The sequence below is a fragment of the Strix aluco genome, chromosome 26 (assembly GCF_031877795.1).
Source record: "Strix aluco isolate bStrAlu1 chromosome 26, bStrAlu1.hap1, whole genome shotgun sequence".
NCBI lineage: Eukaryota > Metazoa > Chordata > Aves > Strigiformes > Strigidae > Strix > Strix aluco.
In genome coordinates, this window is record NC_133956.1 from 176,106 (window position 1) to 190,611 (window position 14,506).

The 14,506-nt window shown below is 38.1% G+C and overlaps 1 protein-coding gene across 1 annotated transcript in view; it reads left to right on the forward strand.

Moving 5' to 3' along the window:
* RRAGC (Ras related GTP binding C) overlaps positions 1-14,506 on the forward strand; it is a 234,418-nt gene that overhangs the window by 116,680 nt on the left and 103,232 nt on the right. The window contains exon 10 of the transcript XR_012626435.1: positions 14,022-14,074. The gene's annotated coding sequence lies outside the window, so the exon portion shown is untranslated. The remainder of the gene's footprint in view (positions 1-14,021; positions 14,075-14,506) is intronic.

Consider the following 14,506-nt stretch of genomic DNA (forward strand, 5'->3'; position numbering starts at 1 on the left):
ACCCCTCGTCCTTATGTCGGTGCCCCCAGAGCTGGACCCAGCACTGCAGGGGGGGTCTCCCAGAGCGGAGCTGAGGGGGAGAATCCCCCCTCGCCCTGCTGCCCACACTGCTCTGGGTGCAGCCCAGCACACGGGTGGCTTCCTGGGCTGCCAGCGCACGTTGCTGGCTCACAGGCAGTTTTCCACCCACCAACACCCCCAAGTCCTTCTCCTTGGGGCTGCTCTCATCCCCTCCTCGCCCAGCCTGGATTTGTGCCTGGGATTGCCCCGACCCATGGGCAGGACCTTGCCCTTGGCCTTGCTGAACTCCATGAGGTTTGCCCGTCCCCCCTCTCCAGCCTGCCCAGGTCCCTTGGGATGGCACATCCTTCCCCTCAGCGTGTCCCCGCGCCACACAGCTCGGTGTCGGTGGGGAACTCGCTGAGGGGGCCTCGATCCCACTGTCCATGTCACCAAATTCCTAACAGGCTTCTGTGAATTACCTAGCAGTGAGCTACTGGGAACTGCTAGAATTGTGATTTCCAAACTGATATGCAGGGTGCATATTATGTGAAGCAGTGTCAAAAAGCTTGCTCATACCAAAGCACAGGACTCCTGTCTTTCTCTTCTGTCCTTAAGACTTATTAGTTTACCCTGGAAGGAAGTTAGACTTAAGTTGACATGGAGGGGGGGGGTGTGTGTTGTGTGACAAATTCACGTTTGCTGTTAATAACTTCCCTTTTCTTCCAAGTATATAAAAGCTTGATTATTGTTCCATTTTCCTTATGGATATTTTCAAGAAGAATTACGGTACTGGTATATAAATTGTTGGCTCCTTCTTTTCTCCATTTTAAAGATAGGTTGTTCTGCCATTTTCTGGTTTTCAAGAATTGTAACCTTTTCAGTAAGAACTCATAGATACTTGCTAGTGGCTGAGAGTACTTGAAACACTTCTCTACCTGCAGCATACTACATATACTGTGCCACCTAAGTAATAATACGAACACAGAATTAAAGAAAGGCTTACAACATCCCTAACTGAAATTTTACAATTGTTTCATAATTAAATGAGCCCATGGTATCTCTCAAAGACAAATTCTTCACATAAACTGGTATGACAATGATATCTGAATCTGAGACTTAATAATAAAGGTTTAGTTTGCCTGTGATTTTAGAGTTTCCTTTCTTACTGTTAGAAAGAAATATGTAGAAGAGGGGGTGGGGGATGGCAAAGAAAGGACAGGAGTGGTATTCTGAGGTGACTGGAGGGATTTTAACCACAAGAAAGGAAAAATGTAAACATTTAAACATTCAACAGTTTCTAGGTATTGATTTTTGTGCTGAGAGGTCAAACCTGCTTAGTTTAATTGCTGATGTCATAAAACATTTAGTTACATGCTACCTTTTCCTTAAGGTCAGTGGAACAAGATATTTGCAGGTCATCTGCTGGAACTGTGCATCTTGGACAGGATTGATGAGGCCAGTGCTGTGATGGTCAACTAATTGCCTGTAACACTTGTTGAAAACCTTCTAGTTAATTAAATGCCATGTTTATTGTTACTATAAGTGGACACAGGCTTTTCTTTCTTTCTCATTAATCGTCCCACATTTATTTATCAACTCTAGTTGACTCCATGCTCTTGAGATTTCCTAGTTTATTGAGGAAAATTTAAATTATTTTCTCAGAAAAGGGGATTAGCACTGGCATTCTTGTCAGTTGCATTGACAACTGATGCTTTCTTCACAAGCATATTAACTTGACCTCATTAGTTTTTGCAGCCAGCTCCCTTAAACACAGAAGATTGTATTTCAGTAGGAACCAATCACGTTAATTACATCTGATCAGTTTGCATATTCATAAGCCATTGCCTGTTGTATGGATAGCAAAATAAACACCATATCTTTTTAATAATTTTAAGTGGGTCAATTTCAGGACCGTATCTGTTTTCAATAAATTATCATATTGTTAAGGGCTATGGACAAAAGCTTTTTATTGGTAATGTGGTGGTTTGGTTGATTTGTTTTTTTAAGGATGGCAATATTTGTTTATGAAATCACAACCTGCCAACCACTTTAAGGATATGATAGTATATCTTATCTGGTCTATGGGAATTCTACATACTGTGGGTGGGTTAGAAGCCATTTTTACATGGAAATGCTGTAATTAACAATGCGAGATTCCCAAACTGCACAGAAAGCAAATCAGAGCAACGGATATAATCATATGGTATTTTAAACTATTGTAACAGCAGTACCTAAGTTTGAGTTTTATTGCTCTCTGCTAATGTTTCCTAGTATCCTTTCATGGTGTTTCTTGCATGTAATTTCTGGAGTATCAGTGGTGTGTGCATGGCAAGCAAAAGGCCTGTGTAAAGACAAGGTTTCTACCTTGAGTTTACCCTGATTGAGTCTGGCATTTCAGCCACGTTGCCGCTGATGGGATAACACAGGCTCCACGGCATGCTGAAATGCTTGCTTCATTTATTCTGCAAACCCCAGCTCCTCTGCCTAGGGTGCATACCCAAAACAGTGCACACCAGCCTCTGAGCCTTTGTGGATCTTTCAGACAGTGCAGGTAGCGTTTATCCTGACTGAAGAGCAGAGTGCAAGCTTTTACTCTTGTGGGGCAAGTGTCTGTTATTTGGTATTACACAGACTCTCACTTTGCTGGAACGTGAGGCAATGGAAGAGACGCTTTGTTCCCCTGGACACTTCTCATTTACCAATCTGTACCCTTACAGGAAGATAAATCCGTTTCTACTGTAGGGTTTTAGATTTACTGTCTAGGTCTCTTCCCTCTCTAGTGTGAGCAGCTGTTTGTGGTCTGTAGAGGAAGTAAGGGAATACAAAGGGAAGATGTCTTCAAAGAAGAACTAAAAGAGCTGTGTTTTCCTGAAAAGAGCTATGGAAGAAGTTCCAGTGAATATGTTGATGGGGTATTGTGTTGGTGATCATGGTAGGCATTCAGCTTTATAAATAACTATTAAATGAATAAAATAAGATGAACATCAATAGAAGAAATGAACTCTACAAAGAGAATGGAGCCTGGTTTTCTGCAGCTTGTGCTTCTGGCATAAAAAACATTAGGGTGTAGCATTTGTTCTGTTGTGGTCAAAGCACAGATACAGTTTCTCTGTTTTCAGGTAAACTGAAGAGTGGGGGGAAACCTTTCCTATTTGATATTTTTTCATGTGGCCTGAGATAGGCATTTCCAGAATATACAGACAATTTAACAAAAGGTAAGGTAAATTATTTTTAAAAAAAACCCAAAACATTCATTCATAGTTTTGGTTATGTGCCTCGGGTAGGGAGTGGATTTTCAGGCTCATTTTTTTTGTAATTGTTACTCAGATATTTGAAGGATATTGTCAAGAAAGGGTTTGGGGGTGTTTGTCTTTCTCTGACTTGTCATAGGGAAGTGTTTTTCCTCCCATAGACAGACAGACAAACAGACATTCACAGAGACTTTTTAAAAAATAAATATATACTTTTAAAAATAACACCTATTTTTTATGGACACAAAAAATAATTTTTACCACAAAAAATGTTCTTGTCAAAGTTTCGGTCCTCCTCTTTCGATACTGAAACCTCCTTGATTTTGTAATACATTATCTTACGTGCAATATGTTGCAGAATTATAGCTAATAGTCTCAGTAAGTCCTGACATACCTGAATGTTTACAAGCTTATTTACCTCTGGGAAATATATAGCTATCTTTTATTTGTGTGTGTGTACTTAGTATCTTTCAAGTGAGACTAGATATAGATAAGACTGATTGACAAATTAATGCTTTCAGCTTCTGCTCGATGTATGTGAATTATAAATACAAAAGGCATTTTATAAACTAATAATTTTAATCCTATTCCATTGCTAAAAGCTGCTAATAGTGAAAACAAATCTGAGTAGTAATGCAGCCTAACTCATGCAAGAATAAAAGAACAGGCAGAGGAGGGACTGTACAGCAAAATAATTGTTTTAATTAAGAATCAAGGAAGACTAAGAACATTACTTCATTTTTGATGGATTCAATTCTGCAGGGAAGTCACATAAAGCATATTTACATCCATTTCCTCTCAACATCATACAATGTCAATATCAAACATCTAAAAATTACTATTATCAAAATTGAAATATTCATTCACACAGTATGAAAGATCCAGCTCATTTTGCTAGGTTTCTTATGAAAGCATACTTTTCAGTTACTCCATACTGTTATTTTGGAAACCTCCAGTGACAAATGTTACAAATCCCTGTGGAAGGAGCTGTTATAATCAATTAGTAGTGTGACTAATAGTCTTTTCATTGATCAGAATGTAGTAAATACCTCACCTACATACTGCCTTGGGACCTGGTCAAAAGTCTATTGAAATGTCACTTAAAAGTGGGGACTTCGTAGATTTCAGGCAGCTTTAGATAATCCCAGTTTTCTCGTGTTAAAAGTGTAAGAGCAACATGATAAGCAATTGACCCTAGTGTAGGTTTGGAAATATATGTATTTTTCTACTCGGTTCTCATTATCTGAAAAAATACAGTACCTGTGGACTTTTTTGCTAACAAAAATGAAGTAGAATAATGATTCAAATTATGACACCACATAGCAAATTTTGGTAGCCTAGTGTACAGGAAATAAAATGAGAAATAATTTCCAGAGTTTTGTTGTTTGAAAAAGTTTACTTGATTTAGATGGGTCATAAAAGAGTAATCTCAAATACTCATTCTAAAAAATAATTTCTGATCTTAGATTCAGATTACCTTGGGTTTGTCACGTCTTCTAGTTAGTTTTAAGGAAGTTGAAAATCATGCTGATGAAAATTACATTGTGATGTTCATAAAATAAACAGTTCAGATGTAAATCTGGAAAGGCTTACATAAAAATCAGTAGAATAACTTAATTCCTTTATTTTTTTTTTTTTTTGGTATTGTTTCAGTTAAAGTCGAAGGTGATTTCTTATATTTACTCTTGAGAATTACTGTTTTCGTACATCTGAATAACTGTAGGGTTTTCTACAGTAAGACATAAAACAAGGCCAAGGGGATAGGTCAAAACCGCCAAAAGTACTTATTACGTTGTTATCTATGAGTAATCTCATGATAAATTTAAACTGTTTAAAAGAGGAATGTTATCTTCAAGTGTAGACAGTTAATAGTCATACTTATTTCAGGTTTTCTATAACCATAAAATGTGTGTTTCAGATTTGTTGATTTTTAAAAATATTAAATAGCATTTTTAATACAGGCATGAATAAATGGAAGTACCATGTTTTTATATTTATGCTATGAGAAAAAACCACAATCTGGGAGACATATACTTGAGTTTCTGAGAACCTCAGATAGTCTGATCAGCCACCATTGTATTTATACAAATGCCATGGACGACAATGGATGTACTTCCCTGATAATTTTCCAGTATGGCTCCTTTGTGGACAAGTGTCAGAAAAACACCACTGCAAAGAGAGCACGCTACATGGCATTGCCTTTTCATTTGTCAGTTGAGAAAGAAGGGCTTCGGACTGTTGTGTAAGAGGTTCTGAATGGTCTGTATCTTGAAATCTTAAGGGCAGATAACACAGGTGGGGTCCAGATTCTTTCATGCCAAGCAGAAATCACAAGTGTAAGACAGGAGATTTCAGTTCAGCATCTTTTGAGTTATAGGATGACAGATAACAGCTGCAAAATATTTGAGTATCAAAGATGTTCATGCTCATATCACTTCCATATTTTATTTAATGACAACTCAAGTGGTACAACAAAAAAGTAGTTATCTTGTTTTTCTGTAGAAAGGATTAAGAATCTTGTAAGGATAGAAACAATAAGATAAATACTGCTATGATGCTGATGTAAATCATAGGAGAGTTTGATGTTTTTCTTTGACTCCGAACTTTACCATCTTAATTTTGTCAATGTTTTAGTGTTATAATTTCATATTGACTCTACATAATATCAAAAATAAGACAATATTATTCCTGTTAATTTATTGTGTTTCACATGGACATAAACATTTTGCTTTATGTAAATGAATAGTCAATTATGGTAGAGAATTATATAGAAACAGCTGAATGTAGCTGTCATATGGAATTAGGTAATTTTACTCTGAGCATTATTTACCATATAATAGAAGAATTATTCAGTGATGATTTGTTAATATAGAACAGATTGTTGTTATTCATACAGAAAGGAATATTACGTGCAGAGGAAAAACAACATTTGCAGTTAGTGATACTTTCCATGTACTTTTCTCTGAAATGCTATTGCAATCCATTATTAATACTGGCAATTTGCTTTATTTTGTGTAGTATTCAGACCTGTGGCCACTGCCCCAAAAGGCTTACAATTAAATAAAAAAGAAAAAAAAAGAAACAATCATGTAAATTTGAAAGTCAAGGCAAAGACCAAAAATTGCCAGATTAGGCCAAAGCCAAGTCTATTTAAGTATTGTGTTCAGTTCTTACTCCATTTCCTGACTCCCTCTTCACAAAATAGCTTGTGCCACCTGGAATTTAATGTGGGTAATATGATTGTGTCTGCTACTTCTAAAATGTAAGCTGTGTTTGGGGGAGGGTGTTGAGGTTTTGTTTGTTTATTTTTTAATCACACTAACTACTATATTGTATAGCTCTGCAATGTGTGTTTTGCCACGGCTTTCCAGAGTATCTGACTGAGTGCTATTTAGTAGGTATATGCAGAAAGGGGTGTGTGAAAATAATTAAAGAAAAGAGTCAGACTTGACAGTTTCAGTTGGAGGTTTTTAAATCGCACTGGGAATGTTTACATAAGTGCTCAAAAGAGGCTTTTTCCATACCTGTTTACACTCTTTACTTTTGAAATTCTTGAAGCAATCAGCCCTTGGAGAGCCCTTACACAGCACTTGCAAGCCCTTGATTGCTGAGGAGAAAAGCCCTGTTAGTGAATCATTGGGAAAACATTCCACAGCAAACTGGTCTTATTAATGAGGGTCACTACTGCCTTTGCAGTGGCTAGAAGGAAAGGGACAGGGGGAGAGTGATGCTGTTATATTGTAAAACTGTTTGAGAGACACAATAGTGGAGGAAAGACCCAGACACCGGGCCTTTGTGTGCAAATTTCCCACCAGAGCTAAGCAACATTTTTTTTTTTTTTTCCTTGCCTCCCCCACCCCATTTAATCAAGTGGGTTTGGAGTCCAGCGCTGGCCTAACGAGCACTTCTTCATGAATGAAAGATTTGTCTCTGGCAGTGAGGCAAGGCTCCGAACAATGTCAACAGCAATTACTGCCAGCTATGGCCATTTCAACAGCTCACATGAACAAGAGGGTGCTGGGAAGGCAGTGTAGCGTATAAGTCTAGCAGAAATGTTTTGGGGATTGTCTTTGCCTATCTTACAGCAAACTTGTCATCCGTGTACCCAGGATTTTAGCCAAAGCTAGGCCTCTCATGGGAAGGATTTGTCTAAAGATGCTAATGCAGTCAGGGACCTTTCTGGCAGGTGTGACACCAGTTGATATGAGGGAGCTGGTAGGAGTCTGTGTTACAAGAAGAGGTGATGTTTGTTTGGGCGAGGTGTGGGACGCAGTCAGTTATCCCAGAAGAAGTGAATTTCACTTAAATTGAATGGGATGCATCACTGGAGGTTATAGTGATCCCATTTATGAATCAACTGATATTTCTTAATGTGTTGGCCTATTTGAATGCAATGTAATGGGGACCCAAAGAATCTTTTCTCTATATTTTGCTTCGCTTTGCTTTCAGTAGGGACCCATTGCTTGTCTTAGGCTTTCTCTTTGGAAAATGGAACGCTCTAGCACTGAGGTGAATTTTTAATTTGATAAATACTTAAACATCAAACCCACAATTCCCTGTGTTAGGGGAAAAAAGTGTGCAGCAGCAGTAATCCTACAGCTCCTCTGTGGTCTGCTCTCTGTGCCCTGAGAACACCTGCTCTGCTGGTTTTGCTAACCATGTCCTGAGAAAAAGTTGTTATGCAATTGATATTCTGTAGGAAAGTAATGTATTCTATGGCATAATCAGCATGAAATTATGATATGAATTGCAATTTGTGACAGCATGGTCAGTGTTCAGCAGCCAATGTGTGTTCCACTTGCATGGACAGTTCCCAGTGTGTAGAATCTGTGGACATGCTGTGCAGACTAGTTGGGTTTAGTGAAGTCATGTCCATGTAATAGCACAAGATTAAACTTCTGACAAACTTGAACAAGGCTTTAAAAGGAAAGGGAGCACAGTTTATTACAGTAACCGTTCTGAATTATGAACTAGTGAATTATGATTTCCGATGATATTTGAGTTCAAATATATAATTATGCTCCAACTCATTTTCAGAGTCATAAAATTACTTTATAGCCTTTGAGTTTTTGTCGCTTAATTTTTTCTTTTTCTGTTTTCTTGTAGAGGAAGAACCTGTCGTCTGTTGTTACGCTGCATAACTGTTAGGCGCAGTAGGTAAAATCAGACAAATCTGAGAGATTTTTGAAGCTGTGGGAAGTTTCATGTTGAGTTTGAAATCTGGAGGTTTTGCGAGCTGTACTCCTGCAGTAGGGATTTACTAAACAGTGAAGTCTGCAGTTCTCACAAATAGCCTTTGGTGTTTGACAGTTGGTTCCAGAACATCTGCTGAAAGAATATAGAATTATTGGGTACTGTAGTCTCACCTGTGGCTCAGTAAAGGCTACACTCTTTACAACAGTTCTTCTGTAAATATGTAAAATGTTTTGGAATAGTCTGTCACAAAACTGTCACAAAACAGAAAAACTTTTTGATTGCTTCCAGTTGAATTCTTTCACCCATTATTATTAAGAGCATCAAGCCAAAATCAATTGCTTTTAAAGAAGTTTAGTTTTTTCAGAATTCCCAATCAGGTAGTGTTACAAAACGCTTCCCATCACATCATTTGCGTTTTCATGCAGTGAGTGTGAAGTAAGTGTGCTTTGCAGTGATCATCTTAGCAGTGCCAATAAACTATTTTGGCATCTGAACAGTAGGCAATAATAGATTCATCTCCTCAGTCAGGAACTAAGCCCAAAATGTTTATTTTTTTCTCTTTTTTTCCAAAAAGCCCATGACAAACTAGTTGAGGGATCTTAAATCAATTATTAGTAGTGCATTCAAAATGATGGGCAATCAGAGAGCTTAGGCATCCTAGCATGTTGAGGTTTGCACTTCAGAGCTAGGGGAAGACAGAAGTTGAGGCATGTTTGTCTGGAGCTGCTGCAATGGTGGTAGAATATTACAGTGATGAGAAGCTAGCAACAAAAATGTAGCAGCTCTGATTCCTAGCAGACTTACCCTAGAGGGTGTCACGTAGGGTAACCCTCATGCTGATGGGATAACTGCACACAGTAGTCTCTTATGTAGATGAATCAATTTTGCAGAGTGTAAATATATATGTGCCTGTTGCAGATACGTATGTCATGTTTTAATACAACCTTATATTCCCAAACCTGACATTTTATGATGATGCTATTGGATTATTTATTTAAACCATAGTGAGCTTGCTTATCTAACAGTACCATCAGGTTTTCTACTTGCATTTAGTCTTATAGTCCTCTGTAAATATAGTCCTTTAGTCCTGTGTAAATGCCCTGAGACTCCTTGTCAGAATAGAGAAAAATTCTGTGATACAGTTCTGCACTGTGTCACTCCATTCTCAGAGAAACCAAATGCTGCCGGAAATGGCTTATTTTTACTCGGGTTTATGAATGCAGCTTCTGACTTGGGATGATTCCTGTCAGTTTGAAGTCCTGACAGTACCATTTAAAAATTGACAAGACATACAATGAACTGCCTGAGCATCAGCTTGAAGTAGACAATGAGAAGTTTCTTTGGGGCGTTCTCACAAGCAGATCAGGGTGAGAAATACAACTCTGCACATTTATGTAATGCTTTATCTGTATAATGCTTTGAAATGTATCCAATTAATGATTATAACACCCTCATAACATCAATCAGGGTTTTTTCACTCAAGGTGACCAATTTATTGGTTTATTTTAGTTTGGTTTTTGTAAGAGATTCTCGTGGTAACAATTCTCTTGGCTAGATAATAATCTAACAGACAAAAATTCAATTTCTTATTTAAAAAGTGGAAGTGGCAGTTATTACTAGTATGTTTCCAGTGAGCAGAAACACACCTATATACTGATTTTTTTTCAAGTATTAAAAAATTATTTCAGCTACTCAGATTTTTTTTTTCCTCTCAACTCTGCATTTCTGAATGAATTTCTTTTGAGAGGCCTAGCTGTAGACCACTTAGTACTATCAGAAAAGCAGCACTCTCAGTGTCTGTGCCCACTCTTTCTTAAACATATTCTGCAGGTATATCTTCATGGACATACTAAACAACTCTGAAGCTTGCCTTTTCTACTAAGTAGTGTATTAAGTCTGCATCCACATAATCTAATTTTTGGCACATTAAGTCAATACTCATGGCAGGCAGTTTTCTAGCAGTAACTGTTTCTTTTCCTAGTTGGTATGCACAATGCCATTCTATGCGGAACCCAACTGATCACAACTGTTCTGGCTGAGAAGCAAGAAAATTTTTTCTCGCAGCTATTATACACTATCTGTTTTTCTAATCACAAATTGCAAGTAGTTTAAAAGACTTTTTATTTTCTAACTTTATATAAGATCTATGCTTCTTTCTATTTTTTGTTCTGTGCTGTGTGTTGTTTACACTGTGCTGTATAGTATCTTATCTCTGGCATTATACAGATGCACAAGAGCGCATGGTGCCTTCGGCCACCACTCTGTGAAGTCTGAGGGCAGAAGTCTTCTTGTTTCCCTGGTCACCCTCAAGGGATTTAAATGACAGAGGAATGATAAATGATAAAAGAGGTAAAATATGGCCTTGTGTCCCTTGCAGTGCTCCCTGGTACAGACATACCCAGAGAATGAGACAACTAAAATGATTAGGAAACTAAAACAGGAGAAGACTGCAGTGTCTCTTTAATAATACAGTATTTACCTCCCTGCAGTACAATATAGGTGAAAGAAAGCAACCCCCTGTTGAAATGTAAGCGTAGACTGCAAAGAAGGGAAACTGCCAGATGATATCGTATCTAAGGCCATGATTTCAACAAGAACAAAATCTTGACCTAGAGTCACTGTTCAGAGCAGTGGCTGTGGCCTGAACAAAACAATGTATGGCTTCACAAGTTCAGCAAAAAGGCTTTTTTTCTCAAGATCATGGTCTTCTGATGAAGGATTTGCTGATAAGCTCAGAAATCATCAGTCTGAGTTACTGGTTTCTCTGCCTGCCAATGGCTGTAATTACAGCTGAGTGAATAATTCAGAGCAAATTTGTCTGACAAATTTCTTTTTCATCTCATGAAAAATCCATGAGTAGTTCACAAGCTCTTCACATTTGTTTGTTGTTCATATTTATTTATTTGCTCTTGCGTAGCTTTTATTGGCTGCATAAGTCACATGGTATGGTTTGTTCTTTTGTTTTTCTTTTTTCACTTGCATTGTTTGAGCCTGGTTGTGCGTTCATATTAAATACTGAGCAGATGGAGGGCTGTGCGTTGAACCGCTCTTTACAGTTTCAGCACTTGTAGAATATATTTCTTAGATGCTCTTCTCCATACAGAGGCATTTGTCTCCTCAGGTCTTCATTGCCATATCTGGTCTCCTCATGGTAAACAGTGTATTCGCTAAACTTACTATTGTTTCCATCTGGATGCTCTGTGCTGTATCGGTGTATTTTAGTTAATGAGGTTCTACTCTGGTTCTGAGGAGCTCTTCCGCTTTTTGTTTGTTTTCCTGTTGTAGGATAACCTTTGTGAATAAGACATGACAATGGGAATTAGATAGGAAGAAATTCTTCCCTGTGAGGGTGGTGAGGCCCTGGCACAGGTTGCCCAAAGAAGCTGTGGCTGCCCGCCCCCCAGAAGGGTTCAAGGCCAGGTTGGACGGGGCTTTGGGAAACCTGGGCTAGTGGAAGGTGTCCCTGGCTGTGGCAGGGGGTGGGACTGGATGGTCTTCAAGGTCCCTTCCAACCCAAACCAGTCTGTCGTTCTGTGATATTTAACTTCTGCAAAGAAGAGCATGTAACTGGTTCATGATTTGTTACGCTCTTACCTTCTTTACTGACATCTTTCACTGTTTCTACCTGAAAAGCTGTGGTGTTGTATTAGTGAACTTCAGAGCATTTAAGGATTCCAAGTTACTAATCAAGTCCATACTTCAGTTGCTGATTTAAAAAAAAAAAAAATTCTTTTTCTCTTTGGACATAGAAAAAATAGATCTTTATAGACTTCTTTCTTTCTTAACTTGGTTAGAGCTTCCAGAATTGCTTCAGGAAGTTTACCTAAAGAATAAGACTGAAGAAGGTTGTGCAATTTCAAACAAACTTACGAAGTAAAAAAGTGTTACTTCTCTTCAACACAGGCTTCAAATGACTGTGCTGCTATTAACAAGCCTTTAGTCTAATAAATATATACAGCAATAATCTAGTCTAAAACCTTATTCTTCATGGTAAACACCTATCACTTGTGCTGTATTTTTAGGTACATTCTCATCATTAGAAGAACATAGTAGTCATTATGGAATGCATCTGTGTTCACAGAGTTGAATAGACTTTCATCAAATACTAAGAACTTCGTATATTTTCAGTAACACTAACTTGTGCTAATACTTTTTATTTTGGTTTACAGCCTGTGCAGAATCAGTGCAGGACTCCTCCGAATATCCTAGAGGTACTCCAAATTCTTCTTGACAGCTCCTTAAGAAAGACAGATCTAGTCTAGCATGTAATTAATGCTGGTGATTCTACTCTGATCTTTTTACTCCTATAATGTACATCTCTGACTGAGAAGGAGATAATGGACAATCATGTAAGAAAATCCTTGATTATGGCTTGATTGAGCTTGTGTGAGCTCTAGACAGCTAGTGTTGTCATGGTTTCCAAGCCATTTAACATATGACATTTTTGCATAGACAAGATGTTAGATAGCCGTCTGAAAAATTGTAATTTGGATTATGTCTAACCCCTCTTTGAATGTCAGATCAGGTTCATGTTCGTAGAAAATTAGTAACCAGTTTTCATATTAGAAGCTATAAAAACCATATTGTCTTCCATAAAATTTGCAAAACAGAGGAGTTGTCTGTGAAGAAAATTTCTGCCATTCAACATAAGAAGCAGATCTGCAGTTCTTACCAATACATATTGGTAAACAATTCCCAGTCTTCTCAGCTTTTAGTCACCATATCAATAATTAATTGCAATTTAAAAAAAAAAAAAAAAAAAATCCCATTACTCTGGGATCAGTAAAAGTGTGCTGAAAATTCACAACCTCAGGATCTCAACTCAGGCTGCACTTTCAACAAAACATAAAATGTAGGTGGGAAGGGACCTCTGAAAATTAGCTGGTCCAGCCCACTGCTCTAAGACAGTCGAGTGTAGATCAGGTTGCTGAAGGGCCTTATCCAGTTGAGTTTTGAATTTCCCCATGGAGGGGATGGTAGGGACAATACGAGGTAGATACCTTTCAACATGAAAAGTACATGATGCTTGTTGCTCTACAGTCTCTGTGTGTTTTGAGAAAATGGGTTCACGTGTTGCAGTTTACTTGAACAGATACGACTTGAATTCGCTCAGCTGATGCTTTGGGACATTTAAGGATAGTATATATGATTACCGAAATGAGTAAGTGACAGCTGGGTATGAAGACTCTGATGCCTATCCTTAGCTAAGTGAAAGTGAAGGAGAGGGCAGTATGAAACTGGCATTTTTACTAGAGGGGAAGAAAAAACCCAACCCCATGTAAAAGGACTAAGTTTGTTATATTCCTGTCATCTACTTTCTCTAAATGGACTTAAAAACTTTAATTGTATTTACCAGCAAGGAGACAGCTTGTTTGAGCCTGGCAGACTTACTCGTTCTGATTATCCTAATGTCATTTTACACTGAAATGAGTTTTTGGTCAAGCATTATTTATTTTGTGGCGGGATGGTGTTATGTCTAAACATGCCAGGTTTGCCAGTGTATGGAGGCAATTAGCTCTTGTCACTACCTAAAGAACCATCATACCTGTGTGTTTTGTTTTATTTTTACAGACCTACATCTATTTTTCAGAGGATAGAAGGACTGGATAAAGGAGAAAATGCAGGTATGGAACATATGATATAATCCTGTATTTTACTTGCATCACGGTGATTTTAGCTATATTACTGGCAGTGCCACTGTCTACTTTTTCATAGTGCTGCTTTTCCACAGGCCATACAATTAAGGTTTAAAGGGACACCATATCAGACAGATCTTTGTTTTCCCTCTTCTTCACTCAATGCCTTCTGGAGTGTTTATCCATACAACTCCATCTATACAAAGATCACAAGTGTCAGAGGAGTTTCTCTCCCCGGGCTTGCTGAGCCATCTTAATACTGTGTCCTCTGTGGAGCAAGCTTTCTGCTCCTATGCAGGAGAGCATTGTTTCTTTAACCGTTTGCAGTGTTTTCCTAGGCATTAGGTAGCACCTTGCTCTCAGGATTGTATTTCTCAGTCTTTGGAAAAGCCCAGAAGTCTCTTCCTCTGAATCTTAAGA